Source organism: Colossoma macropomum, unplaced genomic scaffold (genome assembly GCF_904425465.1).
Source record: "Colossoma macropomum unplaced genomic scaffold, Colossoma_macropomum, whole genome shotgun sequence".
Classification (NCBI taxonomy): Eukaryota; Metazoa; Chordata; class Actinopteri; order Characiformes; family Serrasalmidae; genus Colossoma; species Colossoma macropomum.
This window is the reverse complement of record NW_023494802.1, coordinates 25,046,882-25,071,882: the sequence shown is the minus strand read 5'-3', so window position 1 is coordinate 25,071,882 and position 25,001 is coordinate 25,046,882. Positions and strand designations below refer to the sequence as shown.

General features: G+C 37.7%; 1 protein-coding gene across 1 annotated transcript in view; it reads right to left on the bottom strand.

Annotated features, from left to right (window-relative positions):
- frmd4bb (FERM domain containing 4Bb) overlaps nt 1–21,700 on the bottom strand; it is a 72,484-nt gene extending 50,784 nt beyond the window's left edge. The window contains exon 1 of the mRNA XM_036591770.1: nt 21,622–21,700. The gene's annotated coding sequence lies outside the window, so the exon portion shown is untranslated. The remainder of the gene's footprint in view (nt 1–21,621) is intronic.
- Between the last annotated feature and the right edge of the window lie 3,301 nt (nt 21,701–25,001).

Genomic DNA, 25,001 nt, shown 5'->3' with positions numbered 1-25,001 from the left:
TAACATTTCATGAGCTTAAAATGCTAATGTTAGCACTTGAAAGATTTAAGGTGGAACTGAAAATTCAGCCTACTGGTTCCTGTGTTGAGAGATGTGAAAGTGTGCTAAAAGTCGGGTGGTGGTGGGGGGTGTCCAGTAAAAAGCCTGAGGGTCTGACAGGTCACATGACCCCATTAAAACAGCCTTTTCTAGGCAGGGATGAACACCCGCTGCTCCCAACACAGCCTCCTGAGCGGGACAAAACAGCTTTTGTGCTTAAACCTTCCACAGTGAAGTGAGAAACTGCTCCTTATTTAAACCCACCAGCTCAACCTCCTGGTAGGAGTTCAGCCTGGAGGTGTCAATTAGCTCAGCACTGTCTTCTGACAATGAAGTGGACGATGGGTGATGAATTGCACATTTTTCACAGATAACTTAGTCTTAGTTAACTTAGTCTGATCTCCATTTCAGAGCATTAGGCTTCTTTAAACTCAAGACTCAGAGATGACACTTAGAAAATTGTTATTTTGCTGTAATATTTAAATGTAGAAGTTACATCCAAGAATACGCTATATTTACACTATACTAACATTAGACTAGCATATACGAGAGATGTTACAGGTTGAGATTGAGCCTCTGAGGTGTGAGTCCAAGTCGAGTCTCTGAGGTGCGAGTTTGAGTCGAGACGAATCAAGTCTCTGAAGTGTGAGTCTGAGTGGAGTCTCGAATCTCTGAGGTACGAGTCAGAGTCAAGTCTCAAGCCTCTGAGGTGGAAGTCCGAGTCGAGTCTCTAAGGTGTGAATCTGAGTTGAGTCTCTGGGGTGCAAGTCTGAGTCGAGTCTTGAGTCTCTGAGGTGTGAGTCTGAATCTAGTCTCTGAGGTGTGAGTCTGAGTTAAGTCTCAAGTCTCTGAGGTGTGAGTCTGAGTTGAGTCTCTAAGGTGTGAGTCTGAGCTGAGTCTGAGGTGTGAGTCTGAGTCGAGTCCCGAGTCCCTATGGTGTGAGTCTGAGTTGAGTCTCTGGGGTGTGAGCCTGAGTCAAGTCATGAGCCTCTGAGGTGCGAGTCTGAGTCGAGTCTCAAGTGTCTGAGGTGTGATTCTGAGTCAATTCTCTGAGGTGTCAGTCTTTGAGGTGTCAAGTCTCAATCCTCTGAGGTCTCAGTCAAGTCTCGAATCTCTGAGGTGCGAGTCTGAGTCGAGTCTTAAGTCTCTAAAGTGAGAGTCTGAGTTGAGTCTTGAGTCTCTGAGATGTGAGTCTGAGTCGAATCTCTGAAGTGTGAGTCCAAGTTGAGTCTTGAGTCTCTGAGATGTGAGTCTGAGTCAAGTCTCTGAGGTGCAAGTCTGAGTCGAGTCTCTAAAGTGCAAGCCTGAGTTGAGTCTGTGAGTCGAGTCTCTAGTCCCTGAGGCACGAGTCTGAATTAACAATTAAGAAATGAATTACAAAAATGTAAAGGATGCTTTCTTAATCGTACACACAACAATAACTTTTCATCAAACTCCAATCTTAATAAAACATTATGTTTTACTTATAAACAAAAGTGTTAAAGTGTTACAATCCACATGATTTCTCCACTTCCACTTATGTTGGGTTATTATGACATGAAACTGCATATAAAACTCTCAATTCACAATCAAATGCTGCTTCTTTTGAAGCAGTTCAATTGTAGTTTAGGTGCTTTTTAATTATAATTAACCAGCATATTTTTCTCTGTCTGGTGGTTTTGATGTAGTTTAACTACACTTAATGACTACTGCAATGTTTAAGTATCAGCTAGCAGTGCTAACAGGTTACAATTACAAAACCATCTAGCATAAAATGTTATTTCACACCTGAACTATTTTGTTCTGCTCTGAATTCAATTGCTGTAAATTCAGGTGCAGTATTGTGCTCTTCTGCCTCGGCACGTTTCAGAATGGGATTTGTCCTGCTATCATGCTGGATAAGGATCTAAAAGTGGATCTCTTGCAGAGCGTAATAGACCGTGTTCAGTCTTATCTACGCTGATGAATAATTGATCAGAACCCGTGTTACACAGCAGACGCCGTACAGTCTTTAGATCGAGGATAAGAGACGCGCTCTTAGCCCACTTTACTAACTAACTCTAAACATGAAGGTCAGAGGGTGAGCCTGCTTGTCTAGACTCAAATTCAAATGTGTGATAGTATCTATTTTAAGCTAATGCTAATGCATGGGTTTCATCAGTTTAGCTGAAGCATTTAGATTAAAACCACAAAAAAGTCACAGTTATGGTGTATATATAATAGGGATGCACAAAAATTTTCAGCCACCAATAAAATCCAGGTAGAAAGTGGTCAAAACTTTTATTTACAGAACTTGGAAAAAATTTACAAACTTTACATTTTTTTACAAAAATAACAAATATTATATAGACCTACAAAGAAGTGTCAGAATCTGACACTTTACAAATAATTTTAACGCTAATGAAAATGAGTAATTGATTAAAAAATGTGAAAATATCAGCCACGTGTAACTTTTTCACAGATTCTATGATGAACATTATACCCAAGATTTATATATCTCTGTTCATGTGGAGCATCAAGACATCCAAGAACTCTGGACTGCTATCACCTGAAAACATTATTTAATACACAGAATTCAGCAAAACAACATGTCCCTGCATGCTGACACCATCTTTACACTCACTCTATGAACTGATTTTTTACAAACCACAAAAAGCAAAGAATCACTAACAATAATGGAATCCACTGGAAATCAGTAATGGATGACCATGGATTCTCTGTTGTCAAGGATGCTGGATTTCATGACATATTTTGTAGCTACATACTGCAGTCATCTACCTATGTTTATTTTATGTAAACGTTTTGGTTTCAGCCTGAATTTTGTTTTCATTTTCAAGCCAGTAATTTTATTTCGGGAAATTATTAACAAATGTGTATATATATATATATATATATATATATATATATATATATATATATATATATATGAGACAAGTGGAGAAATTGTGTGGAATTTGCAGATTCTAGAAAAAGAGACAAACTAAAATGGAGAAAGGGAGAGAGAGAGAAAAGATTGAGAAAGAGAAAGAAAGATAGAAAAACAACAGAACAGAAAAAGAAAGATGGAAAGACAGAAAGAGAGACAATTACTCCTGAAAGGTTATGGGAAATGACCTGCCCGTGTGGGCGGAGTCTGACCTATTTTGCATAAATAGAAACCATCATTGTATTCTGTTGTCATGGCGAATCCAGCTCTGAGCTGTGTTTATTTATTTATGTATTTATTTATTTATTTATAGACTCGGGTCTAATTTTATTTCTGCTAAACTCACCACGCATTCCTTCCAGCGCTGGAGTTAATGTCACTGAATGAAAATGTAACAGACTGGCATTATTTGTGACAGAACGACACACCAGCCCTTATTTAGTGTAATGAAAGGACGCGGGGGTGATTAAGAGTGAAGCTGAGGGAGTGAACCGCTGCTTTATTTCTATCGATTACACCGTCTCAGATGTAATTAAACACAAACACTGATCAGTAACATTTGGTCTCGACTCTCACTGCATTTATTACTTCATCAGTGGCCACAACTGCCTCTACGTCAATTTATCTTCATCTCCACTCACTGTGTAGTAGTCTTTTGTCTTGCTTAAAGCAGCCATACCTTTGTGTGCTTTGCATAATCATGTTCTTACACTTAATAGTAGCCTAATATCTCTCAGCTAATGAGTTGCAGCATAAATGCTCCTATACACTAGAATAGGAGATAATAGTCCATATATAACCTTAATAAACATGCTTATACACTAAAATAGGAGATAATAGTCCATATATAACCTTAATAAACACGCTTATACACTAAAATAGGAGATAATAGTATATATATATATAACCTTAATAAACCCTCTTATACACTAGAATAGGAGGTGATAGTCCATGTATACCTCAATAAACACTCCTATACACTAAAATAGGAGATATTACTCCATAAATAACCTCAATAAACACTCATATATACTAGAATAAGAGATTTTAGTCCATAACTCAACCTCAATATGCTCCCATATGCTAGAACAGGAGATATTGATACCACAAATGATTTCAATTAATGCCCCTATACTCTAGAATAGGAGATATTGGTCCATAAACAACCTCAATAACTGCTCCCGTACACTAGGAGATATTCGTCCCTAAACAACCTCAAAAAACATTACCATATGCTAGAATAGGAGATATTAGCACATAAATGGCCTCAATGAATGCCCCTATGCACTAGAATAGGAGATATTATTCCATGAACAGCCTCAATAAACATTCCTATACACTAGGAGATATTAGCCCACAAATGATTTTTATAAACATTTCTCCACACTAGAGTAGGAAATATTAACTCATAAACACCCTCAATAAACACTCTTATGCACTAAAATATGTGATATTAGTGAATAAATGAATTCAGTAAATGCTCCTACACATTACAGTAGGAGATATGAGTCCATAAATAGTTTTAATAAATGCTCCTTTACACTAGAATACAAGATATAAGTCTATAAATGACTTAAATAAAGACTTCTCCACACTAGAGTAGAAAACATTAGTCTGTAATGACCTTAATAAACACCAGCATATGCTAGAATAGCAGATATTAGTCCATAAACAACCTCAATAACTAGTGTATAGGAGAGTTTGCTGAGGTGAATTATAGACTAATATCTCCTATTCTAAGATAGTAACATTAATAGAGCACAAAGGGGTTAAACAACCTTATAACAAGATCAGAATTAGATCTTAATTACAGATTAGAGCTTAATATAAGTTCTACCAGTCCATTAAAATACTGCTGGATGTTGCAGTCTTTCAGTGTAGATTCGTGCTCTGCCTAATATTAGATGCCCATCTGTAACAGAGCTATCAGCAACAGTCTGAGAAGAGTTTAAGTAGCTGCAGTGCTCAGCAGCCTTAGAACTGTAATGTTAGAACTGTAACAGTGAGTGGGATTAAAGGGAAATTGCAGTGTTTCTCTCTTTCTGCACTGCTCCTGCAGTGGTGATGGGGGGCGAGGGGGGGTCATCTCGCACTGCTGCTGCAGTCCTCAGGGGAGGGCCAATGGAGAAACCGCTCAAGCCGTAAATGAACTGAGCAGAAGAGCTTGTCAAACTGAGCTATACTACTGCAACACATGCACACGGCACCGTGACATTTCTCCACACTGCTGTTAAATGGCCAGAACGCACTGGAGCGTTTAGCAGCACTGTGTTATCTCTCTTTGAGTTAAAGGAGTAGTTCAGTGCTTAAAAAAAAACATTAACATTTTACTAAAAAACATTTTTATTCTAATGATTCTGATGAGGTTTTGTTGTTTCAAAGCTTTTTCAAGTTTTACACCAGAATTTTTTCAGAGTTGTACACAAAAAACTGTAGTGTATGTTGAGTTTTGTGTCAGTTTTGTGCAAATTATAAGCAAACTTAAACTCTCTGTTGTGTATTTGCACTTAAAAATGCTGACTTCAGATAGTCTGTGCATATTTAGTGCAAAACATATTTCAGTTTATCTTTTCATTTATTTAATCCCTTAAATAAAATTTCAGCCTTTACATATATTACATAGTAAAGCGTATTATTCAGTAACTGCAGGAACTTCAATGCAAACTGACTGAGCTATTCTTAGGTTATAGAAGTGTAAGAATAGTTTATTACTCTGGGCCTGCCGGTGCAGTGTTAAGTAAAGGGATTAAGTAAAGAAAAAATATTGGTCTGATAAAATTAAAGGTCAATTTAGTCATATGTACATTTACAGTAAATTACTGTTTATAGAGCAATACCTTTACAGCTGTTGTGTAGAAATACAAGAGATTAGAGTATTTTAATTACAGATTATTACTGTAAGTCTAGAGCAGAACAACAGCTACATCACAGTAATGTTGTGCAGGTGAGTGTGGAGTCACAGTATACAGCTGATATTTTACTGTTATTTACTGTCATTTTGCATTTTATTATTTTTATTGCAATCTCGTGGCTTACTGTATATCACAAGATAAAAATAAAACAAGATATAAATAAATCTTCAAACAAGTTCAGTCAAGCCAGAGTACAGCACGGTTATAGAAGTTTGGTGGATATAAAAACTGCCCAAAATGTGTTTTGGTCCACATGACTTTTGTTTACATGTCTTGGTTTGTTGTCAAATATCTCAGTATGAATGCTAAGCAAATCAGAACTGAGAACTGAACTACAGATACAAACGTACCCCCCATGCATTTCACCAGAATTCTCCTCTTTTGAAGTAAACTGTGTGGTAGAGTTCTGCGTGGGACTGTTTTTTCAGCTCCCGCAAGATTTCATGCCATTCCCACTTGCAGCCGAGACATTTTGTCCCGCTCCCGCCCACTCAGTTCCGTCAAGTCAAACTGACATCCAAAATTTGACATCACAAATACATCATCCTCTGCTGAAATAACATGGCAGTAAACACAAAGCAGGAATTAAACCACAGAGCGGTTATTTTTGTTTTTTTGCTGGGCAGCTGAGGCCATTGGACTGAAGGCTCTGCTGTCTCTGTGAGGTACGAGAATCTGCATGTTGTACAGATGATTGGCTGCTTTACAACTCTTTAAAATGACTTCATTTATTTTAATAGTTTTACTGTTATCATTTTGTATAGTTTATATTTTCGATTTAGTGATTGCTCTACTTTATTTAGGCTGGTTACGCGCCCACTTCCATGCACAACACTGAAAATTAGTCCCACACAGCAAGATATTGCAGTGGGTCTCGTAGGAATCCCGTAGCAGTGCAGACGTGTAGGGTAGTGCTTATGTAAGAAGTACCCCAGGCAATCATGAGGCTTATGTGGCTTGTCCCGCCCACACAGCCTTAACAAAACTACTTTCCCCTGTAGCCTGCCAGTGTTCGGGTTAGAGAAACATACAGAGTGAAAGCTAACCACCAAGTGAAAGCTAGCCTGGTTCTGTTCTGTTACACTGTAAAAAATGGCTCATCAGATTAACCTAAAAATTACTTCATGTAGTAACAAGTAAATTAACTAGTTTTGTTCAACCTAAATAAATACTTTGAACAATTCTATTCAATCAAAGTCATTTTTGGAGTTGAATAAAACTAGTTCAATTACTTGTTACCACATGAAGTAATTTTTTAAGTAGATCTGACGAGGCACTTTTTACAGTGTATGTTCAATTTTGCTTGGGAGTGTTGAACTGAGGGCTGTCAATCAAGCATGCTTATTAGAATATTAGACTACGCCCACATAGTTATCAGATAGGTCTAATAAGCATTAAAAACATAACACTCAATTTTACCATAAAAATGTATTTAATATTGTACTCTGTGTTCCCAGAGATTTTGGCAACTGGACACAGTTTGAGGTTCAATTTAGGGATGCAGTTAGCAGTATGCTAATTGTAAGGTATAAACTTAAATTACTTGTCAGCAACATTAGCTTTGTAGCACTAGTGCTACAAAGCTTTAATATAGTATAAAGACAACATATCAAATTAAAAATAGTATAAAATAGTATAAAGACAACATATCAAATGTTGAAACTGAGAAATTTTATATTTTATTAAAAAATATATGCCCAATTTGAATTTGATGCCAACAACACGTTCCAGAAAAGTTGGGACGGGGCAACAAAAGGCTGGTAAAGTTGTGCAATGCTAAAAAAACACCTGGTGGTTAATTGGCAACAGGTCAGTAACATGACTGGGTATAAAAAGAACATCTCAGAGAGGCTGAGTCTTTCAGAAGTAAAGATGAGGAGGGGTTCACCACTCTGTGAAGTGCAATAGTTCAAGAATAAAGCTTCTCAACGTAAAACAGCAAATAACTTTTGCTTTTCATCATCTATGGTACATAAAATCCTTAAAGGATTCAGAGAATCTGAAGAAATCTCTGTATGCAAGGGACAAGGCCAAAAACCAATATATGCTGGCTGTGATCTTTGGGCCCTCAGTGGGCACTGCATTAAAAACAGACACAATTCTGTAGTATAAATCACTGCATGGGCTCAGAAACACTTCTGAAAAACACTGTCTGTGAACACAGTTCGTCGCTGCATCCACAAATGCAAGTTAAAACTCTAAAATGCAAAGACGAAATCATATATAAACAGGATCTAGAAATGCTGCCACCTTCTCTGGGGCCAAGCTCATTTAAAACAGACTGAGGGGAAGTGAGAAAGTGTCCTGTAGTCTGACGATGTTTGAAATTTTTTTTTGGAAATGTCCTCTGGGCTAAAGACCACTCAGCTTATTATCAGTGCACAGTATTCATGATGGTATAGGGGTGCATTAGTGCACATGGCATGGGTGATCACTTCACATCTGTGAAGGCACCATTAATGCTGAATGAAATATACAGGGAAGGCCTTGCTTATTTCATCAAGACAATGCCAAACCACATTCTGCATGTATTACAACAGCATTGCTCCATATTAAAAGAGTCCAGGTACTAAACTGACCTGCCTGCAGTCCAGACTGTCACACACTGATAAAATGTGGTGCATTATAAAATGAAAAATACGACAAAGGAGACCTTGAACTGTTGAGCAGCTGAAATCCTATATCAAACAAGAATGGGAAACATTTCACTTTCAGAACTACAGCAGTTGGTCTCCTCAGTTCCCAAACACTTACAGAGTGTTGTTAAAAGAAGAGGTGATGAAACACTTTTTTGGAACATGTTGTTGGCATCAAATTCAAAATCAGCATACATTTTTCAAAAAACAATAAAATTTCTAAGTTTCAACATTTGATATATTGTCTTTCTAGAATTTTCCAAAAATATGGTTTACATGATTTGCACATCATTGCATCCTATTTTTATTTACATTCTGCATAGCGTCCCTTTTTTGTAAATGGGGTTGTAAAACTAAAGAAGCAAACTTCAGACACCAAACATGTCTTGGCTGATTTTTGCCAAAAAGTCCTTTAAAACATCCTTTAAACATCCATGCTGAGATGCTTGAGGATGGTGTGTGTTTTAGTTCAGCCAGAGAGGAGTGAGGCTTAGCATTAGTGTCTCTAGAGAAGCAGCTCATGTTGAGCTCACCACTACAGCGCTCTGCAACAGCTCCTTTTGAACCCAAAGCCCTCTGCCTCCAGCACTTTACTGAAAATCGGCTGCGATTTGGACTAGTGACCACCTGGAGCGATGACTCCTACAATCTCACCCACATTATCATCACTGGATCATATCCAAAGTTAAATATATATATATATATATATATATATGTCTGTAATATTCAACAGGCCTGTGTACACACTGAAGGAACTGTTGAAGTTATATACAGTTATATACATATATATGTCATAATAATTTAATGCATCTCTAACAAATGTAAACATGGCAATTTTCTGTCACATTTTAGCACAAAACATCTATTTAACATATTGGAAAACAAATAAAACATAACATAATAAATGTGCTATAGCATTTACAGTTTTATTTTCTGTCCAGTATGTTAAATTCAGCAAATGAGCATTAATTGTGCAGTAAATGTGCAGAAGTATGTTCTCTGTAGAGGATGTGTTAACCTATTCAAATCAACAACAACATGGAATTTAACCGAGGTGCCCAAACGTTTGCTTATGACTCGACTAGCGATGCACAGAAATGTCAGCTATTTTTGACCATTTTTTAGGATCTAGAGCACACTATATGGTGTATGAATGAATATAGCACATATGGTGTACTGTATGAATACAGTGGATTGTATATAGTGTACAAACATAGGACATAGTATGAAATATATAGAGAGTATAAATATAGTACATACAGCAGTATAGACATAATACATAATATTTAACATGTAAATAGAGACATAGGGAATGTTTTGTCTTAAATAACACCACAGGAGAATCATTAAAGGGTCCATATCATAGAAAACTGAATTAATTAAGTAATAAAGTAGTTTGATGTAGCTGTTAAAGATATCAAAATGACCATTCACCCTCTGGTCCATACAGTCCATATATGGAATCTAAGCTGCAAAAACAGCCTGTTTGGAAGTCACTGGTTTTGTGTCACCGCATATATGGCCTACAGCAGTTCACCCCCACCCACTCACACTGAAGTTATAAGGAGTGTTTCAGCCTGCTGCTTTCTGAATGAGGCGCAGCCAATCAGAACAGAGCTCTTTTGCATATTCTAGTCTTAAAGCCACAGTGTGTTTAATTGTAAGGAATAGAAAGAGGTCATGTAGACATAAATTTTGACAGTTTTTGGTTCATAAAAGTACACAGACATTACAAGTGGACCAAAAATAAACGAGAGAAATGTAGGATTTGGCCCTTTAAATCCAGCAGTATAATGTGTTATTTAGTTATGCAGGTCTACAGTACAGCCGTGTATGTGAATGCAATATGCATGCACACCCTCTCCGCTTTCCCTCTTCAACAATAGGGGTCGATAACATGTTATAGGATCCAGCCTAGACAGATACCACCCCCCCACCCCCTGCACCCCCCACAGAGATTCAGAGTGAGCAGCCTGGGGGCAGACGCTGTGTGAGTGATTCAGTCTGTCTGAGACAGTAAAGCTGACTTCCTGTACTGTCTATACTGCAGCTAATGTATAGAGAGCACAGACACAATTAGACGCACTTTATTTTAATGAATTAATCTTGGTGGGTGCTCACATGCACAACCTGTAACACACTGAACAGACCACACAACAACACACACTGTTAGCAGGGATTTAACTAAGGCACAAAAAAAATAAAATTAAAGAATAAGAAAGAATAATGTGAATGGAGCTAAAGACTAAGGTATTTATATGCACTCTACTCAACAATCTGATGGAAAATCTCAGTTTACATTCACACTACAAGTAATCCGATCCAAAATTACAAGCATACGTAGAGAACTGCTTAGTGTAGACGTTACCATGACAACCAGCATCACGTGAGTCCAGTCAGAATGAGATGAGCAGCAGTAAGCAGTGCTTGTGTTTTTAATTGCTTTAAAATGATATCAGACTCAGTAAAATCTACTTCACATGTTCTTATTAAAGAAGGGTGAGAGGAAGACGTCATGATCTGAAACACATAAGCTGGACATCCGTCTTTTAAAGATCAAAGCATAAACTTTGTCTACTCTGCAGACCAGTTTCTTCTCCCGCCATGTTGAACGTTATAAACTTTCATTATGACGCGACACACATGCAGAACATGCTTAAACTTTCCGTTTGGGAATGTAATCAGATACAGGCCTTTACATGGCTATTATTCTTCTAATTAACAGATTATTTACAGGATCACCCACCTCGTTCAATCAGATAGAAATTGTATTCGGAATAGCCTCAATCAGACTAGTGTATTCTGATTGAGGTGTACACATGGGCGTTTTCAATTCCGATTGAGCTTTAATCAGAATATTAACAGATTATTAAGATGCATATAAATGTGGCTAATGTTGAAAACATACATATTTCGCACCAGAGTGTAACTGCTGCACCATTTAAGGTGGAATGGAACAATGATCTGAAGCACACAAGCAAGTCCACCTCTGACTGGCTCAAAAGAAACAAAATGAAGGTTTTGGAGTGGCCGAGTCAGAATCCTGACTTGAATCCAATTGAGATGCTGTGACAAGACCTTAAACAGGCAGTTGATACTTGAAAACTCTCCAGTGTAGCCGAATTGCAACAATTTATTGCAAGTTGGTGCAAATGTTTGACAACCAGTTATTGGGTTTAGGGGGGCAGTTACTTCTTCACATGGGTGATACAGGTTTTGAATGAATCGTTATCATCAATAAATGTGATGATCATTTAAAATCTGCATTTTGTGTATATATATATATATATATATATATATATATATATATATATATATATATATATATACAACAACAAATGATATGGTCCCTTTAATTTTTACAGTGGTAGAGGCCGTGCTGGAGTTGGTAAACACATTTCTGCTTCACATTCTGGAGAAAATATCACGAAGCCATTACTGTAAATCGTGCATTTGACAAGCTGTCACATATTCTGGGAAAACAGCAGTTGCTTCATGACATTTTTGTGGTCATCTAGTGTTTTTCAGTGAGTGCTGTTAAGTTTTAGGCTGAGGAGAAGCTCCTCCGCCATCCCGAAATAGACTCCAGCCTGAGTGAGGGAGTGAGAGAGAGAGTGTCTTTCATGTGTGTTATCAGGGGTCCTCCACATCTCACCACTGAAACCTGACTGGGAACTGATGAAAAGCTTCAAACGGCCAGACTGAAGCCCAACACTGCTTAACGTCAGTTTTCAGAAAGCCGGAAGACGGAGGGATGATGATGATGAAATGACGCAGGATGAAAAATATGCTCGGTCGCACCATCATGAGCCATTAACCACATTTCACAGCACAGAACAGCCTTTATTCAGCATTAAATGCACTAAATCAGAGCCGCTCACGTGGAATTGCGCTCTAAATTATGAGGATGCATGTGTGTACAGTTGAAGATATTAAAGCGATAGTTCAGCACAAAATCAAATTTATACAAATCTCACATTTACCGCAAATGTAGTCGATCAGCTGACACGTGTTTGGTGTCTGAAGTTTGCTTCTTTAGTTTTAGCACTGGAGCTACAAAGCTAAGTAATAGAAGCTTATGTACACCATTTAGCATTATGCTAAGTCATCACCTTTGGTTTGATGACGGCTGATACTGTTTTTAGCTTTATGCTAATGTACTTTAATCCATGTTTATATATAACAGTGTGTCAAACAGTGTCAGAAACCACATAATCAAGACAATTCATGATTAGGGCCCAGATCATAAAAAACTGAATTTTCCTGACTTTTTCAATAAAAGTGCAAGGTACATGCTTAAAAAAGAGGGTTCTTCAAGGGTTCTTTAGTAAAGACAATGGTTTTATATAGAACCATGAACACTCAAGGACCTGTTTGCAGAAGTAAATGGTTCTCTGCCTGGTGAAAGGGTTCTATATAGCACCAAAAAGGGTTTGGCTATTGTTGTGATGTCAAGCTTATAATAATAGTGGAACCTTTTTTTGGTGCTATATAGAACCATTTTCAAACAGGTATGTAACCATATACAACACATTCTCCATTAGTCTGCAAAACCAGTTCACCATGTAAAGAACCCTTTAAGCATGCACATGGTTCTTTTAGTGTTCACGGTTCTATATAGAACCACTGTTTTTACTAAAGAACCCTTGAAGAACCATCATCATCATCCTAATGCAAAAGTTGTTAAAACAGTCCGTACAGCCCATAGATGAAGCCTACGCTGCAAAATCAGCCTTTTGAAAAAAAAAATAGTTTTTGTGATGTCACAAAAACAAACTAATTTAAACACTGCCTATTCAGCCTAGAGTTTAGCCCCACCCATTCACACTGAAGTGCTGAACAAGGCTGAACACATGGCAGCCAATCAGAACAGCTTGTTTAATTCTGAAAGATAAAGAGAGATTTTTGTTGCATAACAAAACATTGTTGTGACCGGACCATAAAAAATATACAGTTAGCATCATGCTAATTGGTGGGGCATACGCTTCCATTGATTGTTAACTACATTAGCCTTGTAGCTCCAGTGCTAAAACTAAAAAAGCAAACTTTAGACACCAAACACTGTCTGATTTGGACTAAATTTGGGGAGTGAAACAAAAGGAACATGATTTTTCGTCAGCCTATCGCTTTAAAGATGTTAAAATAAAGAGCTCTTGGTAACACTATATTTGAAGGCTACCTACATGAGGACATCATAACACATGTATAAGCATAAAATAATGTATTTACAAAGCAATACTTGAATATTTATGAACATCTTATGCCAGTAATTGCAAAATACCGTGAGCTGAAGTAAATGACACTGTATTAACACAAGTGTTTTGTACTTTAACTCATGTAAAACTACATAGAACTGATATACATTTCTTGGGAATAATGCTTTATAAAAGTGTTATAAGTGGAACAAACATACATCACCTGAGTTTAAGGTTCCTAATGTCAATGCAGTGTATTTTAGTTCATAGAACACCTTATGTCACTGTGCAGTTACTAGCATAAGCTGTGCATGAATGCTCAAATATTGGTTCATAAATATCTTATTAAGTGCTTATGCATGTGTTATGTAGTCCCTGTAACACTTCAAATAAAGTGATACTCAGCTGTTTAGTAAGACAGGAATCACGCTTCACTCTTAAACTCAGACAGTGACCGTGACTTTGTCCAGCCCAGCTTATTGTTTCAAGTCGTCCAGGCTGTTTTTGACAGGACTTCCTGCTGGAACATCCTCACAGCCTCGGCGAGAAGAAGCTGGAGGAAGATTTCAGCTCGTTTCCATGTCTAAAGACATTCACTGCCACTTCCTGTTTACTGGACTAAACCTGCTGCTCCTTCCTGACCAAAGAGGAAGACCAGAAGTAAGAAACAAAAAGGTCAAAGGCTGCACAGCGAGTGAAGGAGTGAATGATGAGTGGAGTTCTTCTGAAGTTGTTAGGAAGTGATATTTTACTGTGTCGTGGTAAACGTAAATGACCTTGTTTGTTACTTGTTTGTTTTGTGAGAGTGAAAATCTACTCCAGCTGCACTGTGTAATAACAAAACAAACCGCATCCAGCTCTTCTTTAAGCGGCGCTGACTTGTCGATATGGTCACGATTAGGACACAGTTTAACTCACTGTGAGTTATAAAAATGAACAAAACTTCACAAGTGCAGCTGAACACAACATCTCTATTGAAGATACACTGCATGGCCAAAACGTTTGTGGACCTGCCTGCTAATTACTGAGCTCAGGTGTTTCAGCCACACTTATTGTTAACAGGTGTACATAATTAAGCACATAGCCTTGCAGTCTCCATAGACAAACACTGGCAGTAGAATGGGTCGTACTTATGAGCTCAGTGACATTAACCTTCTGAGGTCATGAGTTCATTCTCATGATTTGTGCATATCTTCTTAAATGCTCCTTTAAAGGCTCTTCATATAACATGATACTCATATGTTTCATATCAAAATGCTCCGTTATCTTCATCACTACTTTCCAAAACCGCTGCAGCAGCTTCAGCAGCTGTAAACTCTCTGCATGCCATTTCACATGTGTCTCCTATGTGGACTGAATGAAGAATGAAGGGTTTCTGGTGTGATGGGTCCTTAGTGATCTCCTGAGTGTCCATTGGTCAGTTTAACACAGAATGTAAACGAACACACGAATCCACCAGTTCCACACGGTGGGAGGCAGATGACATGTATTTCAACCCCTCTTCACAGCTTCATAACTCCAGATGTGAGTCATGTATGACATGTAAGATCTGCATTTGCACTATTATTATTATTAAATTATTATTTAATAGTGATCCACTAAACATATTTTTATTTGTTCTATTTCCGGTTTTTTAAACCCATTTTGAAATACAAGACTTCAATGATCGTTCACTCTTCAGTCCATACAGTCAATATATATGCAAACTAAGCTGTTAAATGGTCAGTGTTTTTGTGATATCAATGTATTTAAATATAACCGCCTATTCAGCCCAGACTGATTTTTGAATGAGGCACAGCCAATCAGAACAGAGCTCATTTACATACATCAGTTTAAAAGCCTGGTTATTTCTGAGGGATAAAGAGAGGCTGGAAAATGCTCATGTACAAATGAATTATAACTGTTTTTGGTACATAAACCCACGTAAATATTATAAAGAAAAGATTATATAAGAAAATATTACCATGTTGTGAGATGTGAGCCATTTAACCATATGCTTGTAATGTTGCTCTGTTATGTACAGTATTAGGAGTGAGCTGCCTATAATGCATCAGGTATGGTAGATTTTTTGTATATGACAATAAACGTGAACTTGAACTCGCTGTCTGTTGCCATGGCAGAAGCAGATGAACAAGTGCTGCACTTAATTGACTCGATTCAAACCTGTACATCATTTCAACGTGAATTAAATGTATTACATCAATGCAGCCTCTCATTTTACTTACATTTGGCAGTAACTCTGATGATGTGCTATACTGTATTCATGTGGAAATGATGCACACATGTGAATCAAGTCAGTTGTGGTTTATATGCATGTCCAAATGTCTGCAGACTCCCGTGTTTCTTCTGAAATTAAGGTGTTAATAGTGAGTTTGTGCTGCAGTAACAGCCTCTACTCTTCTGGGAGGGCTTTGAGGTGTTGGAACATTCCTGTGAGAATTTGGTTGAGCATTAGTGAGGTCAGGAACTGATGTTGGATGGTCAGTTCTGGATCACTCCAACTCTTCCCAAAAGTATTGGATGGGGCTCCATTACTCCAGAGAACACAGTTCCACTGCTCCACAGCCCAATGGCCTCCCCCTCAAGCCCACGCTTAGCATTGGGCATGGTGACTTTAGGCACATGCGAGGCTGCTCCAGAGCGTCCCATTCTATCAGTCAGTGCTTTTCTATGGAGATAATACCAGCTTAAAGCAGCTGAATTCACTCTTTTGTGTTTATAGTATATGAGTGCAGTGTAACCAGCTCTGTTTGATATTCGTTCAGTGCCAATATCCTCAAAACCGCATACTACAGGAGTTACTAATACGTGAATGAATATTTGTTTTTCATTTATGACTCCACCTGTGTAAAGTCAAAGCTCCCAACACAGAGACAAATTCTGCCAGCGTCTCTTGAACTCCTGTTAATGCAAATACAGGATGCAAATGTCGTTTTACTCACAGGTGGAACTTTCAGTATGAACAGGCCAGACTTTCATAAGCTTCTAAAAAGCTGCTTAAGCTGAAAACATGAGCTGAGAATGTTCAATAATTGACCAACAGCGCCTTTCGACAATGACGGAAAAAAACGCAGAGAATATTGCAGCCTTGTGTGTTTTAAATATACGATGATGTTGACAATAAACAATCATCGACTAATGTTTCCGTTAACTTTTTTTTAAAGTGACGTCCAATCTAGAGCGGGTTCACGACTGAACCTGTGGAGGGCAGCGGGTCACTTATAGTGTTGCATCGTTGTGAGCAGATAGCGAAAGAAAAAGTACAATTTTCACTTTTTATCCAGCTGGATGTACTCGCTGCTGGGTTACGCTGCTGCCGCTAAAACAATAACAATGATCTCTGAGTAAAAGAATAAGGGCTTTTGCAGATTGCTGAAGCATTCAAGCTTGAGTAAAAACAACCTTAACTCATTTTCAATGGCTTCTCAACTGACAAGGAAGAGGAAAAATGTGGGTTTGTGTAATTTGGAGATGTCATCTGAAGGGCAAGAACGTTTGTGTCAGCATTTCACTAACTAAGGCAGTTTGTGCTTTAACCCTCTGAGGTGTAATGGCATTTTGTCGATTTGTGCACATCTACATGATACTCATATGTTTCATATCAAAATGCTCCTTTATCTTCATCACTATTTTCCAAAACTGCTGCAGCAACTTCAGCAGCTGTAAACTCTCTGCACACCATTTCACATGAGTCTCCGATGTGGACTGAATGAAGAATGAAGGGTTTCTGGTGTGATGATCAGTCCTTAGTGATTTCCTGAGTGTCCATTGGTCAGAATGTAGACAGAAACACAAATCCGTCAGTTCCACAAGGTGAGAGGCAGATGACGTGTATCTCAGCCCCTCTTCATAGCCTCATAACTCCGGATGTGAGTCATGTATGATCTCGTGATAAGATGGAATGAAAAGCATGACTCTACAGACTCAGGAAATGTTTGAACAGCATGTCTGTGCTGGATTATCACAAAGATACAGAAACAGATATAGAGACATCAAATTTGATGCACAGGTGAGTTTGTAGATCCCAGAGGATTAATAGGGAGTTGGTTTCACCTTTGCTGCAGTCTTTTCACTTTGTACTTATAAAGATGAACAAAAAAGTATGTATTTATAAGCACAAACAAAGACGAGTTTAAAAACAGAAAAGTAAAGAAGTCACAAATTAATGCCATTAGTACTGTGTTACAAAGCCACTGGCAATTACAGCTTTGAGACGTCTGTGTTAAGAAGTAATTTGACATGAGTTTTGTGGATTTCAGAGGGTTAAAGTTCCCAGCTGCTTTCAAAGGAACAGTTTCATTCCCCCTTGTGGAAGACATCTACAGTGGTGTTATAGACCATGATGATGCACTACAGCCTCCTGCTAGTGTGGGTACGTGTTTACTTAACAACTTGTTCATTGTTAGCGAGTTGTTTCAACATCTGCAGATAATGTGGCTAATCTAGCTTATTGGTTATAATTATTTTCACATACAATGGCCGTGTAGGAATCTTACCACAAAGCATTTGTATCCTCTATTTAGTTTGGACTTCCATCTTGTTGTGTGTTTGGTCCTCCAACAATTCTGGACATGAATTTCAATCTGGGCAACTAAGATAAACTGATGCACCTTTCCATGATGAGCTAAATTGATACGAATGCCAGTATTTCTGAGGTTAATCATCGTCCGCAAGGCAATAGCCAAATTTTGTTTACCCCCCATTTACATGCTTCCATTTTATGTGAAAAGGGTGTGTTGTGGCTAAAAGTTAAAAACAGAGTTAAGTCTGGGTGTATTTTCTTAAAATAATGGATTAAGTCGTCACATAACACACTCAGGAACTCCCCCTGAGGCTGTCAGTTATAAGTGAGTAGTCAGAATGAGCTAACGTCTCTACAGCTGTTACATTACTAACGTTATTCCCTGCACACTTAAAAAGATGGTTCTTCAAGGGATGTTTAGAAAAGGGAATAGTTAAATAATATTTAGAACCGTGATTTCTATATTGGAACCAGTCCTACGTTTTTGTTTGCAAGGTGAAATTGTTCTTTAGCTTGACGGAGAATGTGTTGTACATGGTTCTATACAGAACCTTTTTTGAATATGGTTCTCTAGGACCAAATATATAGGACCAAAAGGGGTTCTTCTATTGTTCCAAGTGTTACATCACTCTTAAAAAGTATAGCTCTTCAAGGATTCTTGGTTCTACTTAGAACCATGAGTTCTATATAGAACCATTTGCATGTTTAAAGGGTTCTTGATTCTTGATGGTGAAATGATTCTTCTAACTGATGTAGAATCTGTTGTACATGGTTCTAGGATTCTTCTATTATATACAAGCTTGACATTGTAACAATAGCAGAACTGTTTTTGGTGCTATACAGAATCATTTTCAAAAGGCTTCTATATAGAACCATATACAGCACATTCTCCATCAATCTGAAGAACCACTTCACCGTGCAGAACCATTAAAGAACCATTTAAGCATGCAAATGGCTCTATTTAGAACTCATGGTTCTAAATACAACAACTGCCTTTCCTAAAGAAAGTATGAAATAAGCCTGGGAATTTCAGGGTTAAATAACTTTATATTTGAGTTATAGATGCTTTCTAATTGTCAGGGACAGGAGGTGCTCTAGTTTTACAGGTTCTGCTTAATCTTAAATTAGTTAGATTCACTTGAATCCAACACTTACCCCTGTGTGGTGTACTGGCATCAATTAAAACACTCAACTATTTTAAATGGATTGTTTCATACAGTAATGAACTAACAGTTTAGATAAGAGTCACAGATTTCTGAGAACTTAAATGGCTTCATGCATCTTTGCCATTGAGTTCAAAACTGTTTGAGCGCCGATATTAAAATCTGATAACATTTATAGCTGGTAAATATGAACACAAAACACCATCATGGTCAAAAAAAAACAAAACATGTAAAATGAACCCAAACTCAACATTTTAGCACGATGAATATGTTATGACTTTGGACATTATATATCTCTACTCTTTACTATGCACTGCCACTTGTTTATACACCCATGCATATATAATTATTAACATATGTTATAGTTTACAGTGTTTAGTCACTCGGTTCTTTCACTGAACATGATATGCACCACTGCACTGTCACCTACATAATATTTATGCAATTTTACTTACTTATTCTCGTACTGTACATCATGTTTTATGGTTGTTTTAGTGTATTTTATTATATATCTTTACTTCTTCTTCTAATTATGCATCTGTATAATAGCTACTTTTGCTCTTGTTTTGCTCTTTACTGTAATTTGTACTGCTGTAATAGATGATTTTCCCTCTGGGATTAATAAACTGATCTATCTATCTATCTATTTACCTATCTATCTAAATATCTAAATATCTATGACTCACAAATGACATCATGTGAAGAGAATTTATGAATAATTAGAAAAACAAGAATTAATTAACATAAACCAACAAAACTGTTAAGAATCCCAGGATGCACTTTGGGGCTCTTCTGTAGGACTCCAAATTAACTCATCTTAACTAGATTTATGTCTGTAACTAAGATATTATACAAGAAATAAGCTTTACCTTAGTAAGTTTAACAGACGAGTAACTAAACAAAAACAAACAAAAGTTAGAGCAACTGTTATGTTTTACAGTGCACCCAATAATCAACTCAGAAAATATATGCCTTAGAAGACAATTAAACTCATTAATTGTATTATTTTATGTCGTTAGTTTGACTTACTTGCCTACATTAGACCCTAAAGAGAGATTTAGTTTCCATTAAGACAGCAGAGCACACAGTTACAGCTGTATGAGCGGACAAAATAAGCTTCGTCACACTGCGTTTATTAGTATGAACTTGGCTGGAATGTGAATTATGGATCTATAACAAAATAAAGAGTAAAGTTATGAACATTTTACTGTTCTGCTAAAGCAAATGAGGTGAGGGGCCTGTGCTTTTACTGTCTTTTTTTTTGAGGGAAGTTTGACTAAAGATGACAAACTGCATCATAGCAAGAACAGTATATCACAGCTGCTGATTGGACTGTTCAGTTTGGACTGTTATTGAATATGGGCAATTCCAGTAAATTACACATGAAATTCAGCGACAAAACAGCACCTCATGATGCATAAAATCTGACAACTAATCAAATCTATTACTAAAAAATGCAGGTTTGTGATCAATTACTGTTATTTTGTGCATGCGTATGCATACAACGATAAATAAGTTCCATTTCGTGCAAACATACTGTTGAATATGAGTGAAAATATGTACTAAATTATGTAATAAATGCAGAAACCACATACGCATGTGCATTAAGTGCAGCACTTAGTTATATTTCGGGCATATAAAATGATGTAAAAGAGCCTTTTTATGCATAAACGCATAAAAATATAGCTGAATATGGGCCTAAATATGTGCTCAATGACCATGCCATGCAAAATTAAACATTGCAATCCTTCATTAAGTAAGTAACATGAGTCAAAAAGGTAACTAGGTACAATACAATGTAAAATACTACATTTATATTATCCATTAAGTGTAAATCACTTACAAACCCACCTAATCCAGCATGCCAGTGTATGGCAGACCATTGACCTGTATAGCTACATGGCTAAGAATGGATTTCCAAGCCAAAAATTCTCTTTTTTCCCCCAGAAATAAACGTTTAGCTCAGCATCAGCCCTGAGAGGCAGTGCATACATGTATATATGTATGTATGTATATATGCATTCAGTTTGCATGTAGTGACTGAGGCTCGAGCGCTACCTGCACATGGATGTCATTCAGCAGGAGCTGTATAATGCGAGAGTGTTGAGTAAAAGCTCCAGACAATAGGAGGACTTCATTGGCTCTCCTGCAGCTCCATGCATTTGTGGGCTACCACATGCACTGTACTGAGTTTATTCGGATTGAAGTCTTTTATTGGTGAATAAAAGGTGAATAATGAAGGTTCCTACCTTTCAGAAGGGTGTGAGAGCTGGATTTAGCCTGGAAGCTGCTCGATTTGCTGCCCGCATCCTCCCTTCGCTTGGCGTTCAATAGGAGAAGCTGGAGCTCACCACGCCTTCGCCCGGTTTTTTCACACACCCGTTTTCCGGTAAGCCACGCCCACCATTGCTAGGATTGGCTAGTTTTTCATGCTCACAGGCGGTACGTGCTATGATTAGTGTGGGCTGCTAGCCAATCCCAGTGCAGCAGGAGGGAGGATACCGGCCAATCAAAGAGAGCGAGGGCGGGGTTTAGTGGAAAACGGGTGGGCAGTAAAATAGCGTGTTTCAGTGGTTACAAAGAGAGTCTGCAGTGCTGTTAGAGCTTTAATCACAGCAAATTAGAGCTCTTAGATCAAAATGAAGTTTGAAGAGTCTTGAAATGATGTTATTATTATATTTTATTATAATGATGGCAATGGGAATGATTACAATAATAATAATGATTAAAATAGTCATGATTGTTATTATGAAAATGATAATTTTGATGTTAACACTGATGATGATGATGGATTATGATGGTAAATATAATTATAATGTTCATAATGATTATATTATAGGATGATATTGTAATAATGTTGCTAACAGTTTTGTAATAATAATAATAATAATAATAATATGGTTTTAGCTGTTTATTTATTTATTTTAAAAATGCATGTCTAAGTCTTTTTTTCAGGGAGCTGCCCTGTTTGTGCTCCTGACTATAATTACACATACAGCTCATCAACAGCCTACTGCTAGAGAGAGAGAGAGAGAGAGAGAGAGAGATCCTATCATAGTGAATTAATCTCAGTGACAGTGATTCAGTGAAGCTGGCCGTACCGTGTGAAAAGCTGCAGCCTTTGGGTGAATTTTAAAGGGAATCAGGAAAAACATCGATATTAAATTAAAATGTGTAAATGGGGTTTTTAATAAAATACTGTGAGCTCATTACCGTCACTGTTTCACCTGAGTAATGATACACCTCAGGTAGCTCATGGCACGTTACATCACTGAATTACTCTGATAACATATATAGCATTCTACTGAACTGGTTCAGAGTCAGAGCTGAAACACATTTAGGATTTTTAACTGATCTTGGACTTTAGACTAAAATCCTTTGGCTTTTAGTGACTTTATACCTTAATTATGTTTATTTTATCAACACGAATCATTAAACATTCCATTTTAGCACTGACAAAACAATTATAACACTACCCAAACTTTACCAAATGTTTCAGTAGTGACTGTTTCGGTAGTATTTTAGCTCATTTTGAACTCGAAAACGGAGCCAGTACATGACTAACACAGCTTTGAACAGCTGTTCACACATAAAATCATCATATTTTTCATTAAAACACTAAAAGGTTGAAAATGTGTTCGGTAGAGACAATTCTTAATGTCTCACACTGATTCTTAGACTTTTAGACATTTACTCTTAGACACTCTGACTCTTAGACATTTACTTCAAAACAATGGGATCCAACAGGGACGTAGCCTCACTTCCTGCTCTAAAATGCAGGGGCGTGGCTAAATAAGGCCCTGCCTACAGACGAAAACTCTGTGTTTCCGTAGTGACATGAACATTTTTAAATGCATCCATCCATCCACCATCTAAACCGCTTATCCTTCTGGGTCGCGGTGGGGTGCTGGAGCCTATCCCAGCTGTCGTTGGGCGGAAGGCAGGATACACCCTGGACAGGTCGCCAGTCCATCGCAGGGCAGACAGACGGACATACACAATCACACACTCACTCACACCTAGGGGCAATTTATCATGTCCAGTTAGCTTAACTGCTATGTTTTTGGACTGTGGGAGGAAACCGGAGTACCCGGAGGAAACCCACGCAGACACGGGGAGGACATGCAAACTCCACACAGAAATGACCCGGGTCGCCCGGCCGGGAATCGAACCCAGGCCATTCTCGCCAAATAGATCAGAACATAATCCTTCTAAATAACTATTTTTTATTATTGTGTTTTTTTTACTGTGGGAGTGCAGTTTGAACTATTTCAGTAAAATGAAATGCATAGAGCGTCTTTATAGGCCCCATTTATAGTTTTTAATAGACTGTTTATTGCTTAGTTTCAGCTGAACTCCCAAAAATATCCTCTCGCCGAGGGCGAGCAGTGTTGCATCATCATGTGAGAGAGTGATAAAGCCTCCTGAACAAAAGCTGTGTTTGTTAGAGTCCTCAGCTCTTTACTCGGGGGATCCCCCCATCCTCCCCCTTTCTCCATCACCTGGCATGAATGAGTAGCTCATTAACCTCCAGCAGCCATCTGTCTGCTGAGTTAAGCTCCGCCCCCTCCGCTGGGCTCCACTTCAGTGGATTTAAACTCTGCTCAGTGAGTAACGTGAAGATGCCAGTCCGGGTGTGTGTGCCAGTCGCGCTGAGGAGCACCATCTGGGCCGAACGTCAGCGACTGTCTGAACCTGAGGTGTGAGCCAAGCCGTCTGATGGAGAACCGAGGCGTTCCCTCACTGCCCCGCGTCGGTTAATGATGATATAATCAGATACAGCACGCCTCGGGTAGTTGTGATTGGATTTGTTTGAATCTTTCTTTGATTGAATCAAACTCTGGCTGTGAATGTGTTTTTTGCTTGCTCATTATCAGGCCTTCGAGGAAATGAATCAGGTGAATCGCTGGACTGTGAGTTGTTCAGGCTGGTCAAAGCTGGAAGGGAAGAAATGGAAATGAGAGGATAAATACTTTTGTCATCATACAGATGTTTTAAGAAGTGAACAGAACAGCAAAAACAGCTGCAGAATCAGAGTCAGTGTCAGAGTCTAAATGAAAATCAAAATCACAGTCAGAGTCAGCATCAAATAAGAATCAATATCAGAATTAGTTTTAGAATCAAAATGAGAATGAGAATCAGTATCCGAATCAAAAAGAGAATCAGAATCAGTATCAGAATCAAAATGAGAATTAGAATCAGACTCAGAATCGAAATGAGAAAAAGAATCAGAATCAGTTTAGAATCAAAATGAGAAAATGAATCAGTCAGAATCAAAAAGATAATAAGAATCAGTTTTAGAATCAGAATGAGATTCAGAATTAGTTCCACAATCAAAATGAGAATCAAAATGAAAATCAGTATCAGATGATTCTGACTCTCATGTAAAAATTAGAGTCAGAATCAGAATCAGTATTAGAATCAGAACCACAATCTGATTGGTTATTAGAATCAGATCCAATATTATAATCAGAATTAGAATTATTCAGTATCAGATTCAAAATAAATGTAAGAATTAGAATCAGATTCACAGTCGGAATAGGAATCAAAATGAAAATTAAAATCAGCGTCAGTATTAGAGTAATAATCAGAATCAGAATCAATATCAGATACAGAATTGTGATCAGAA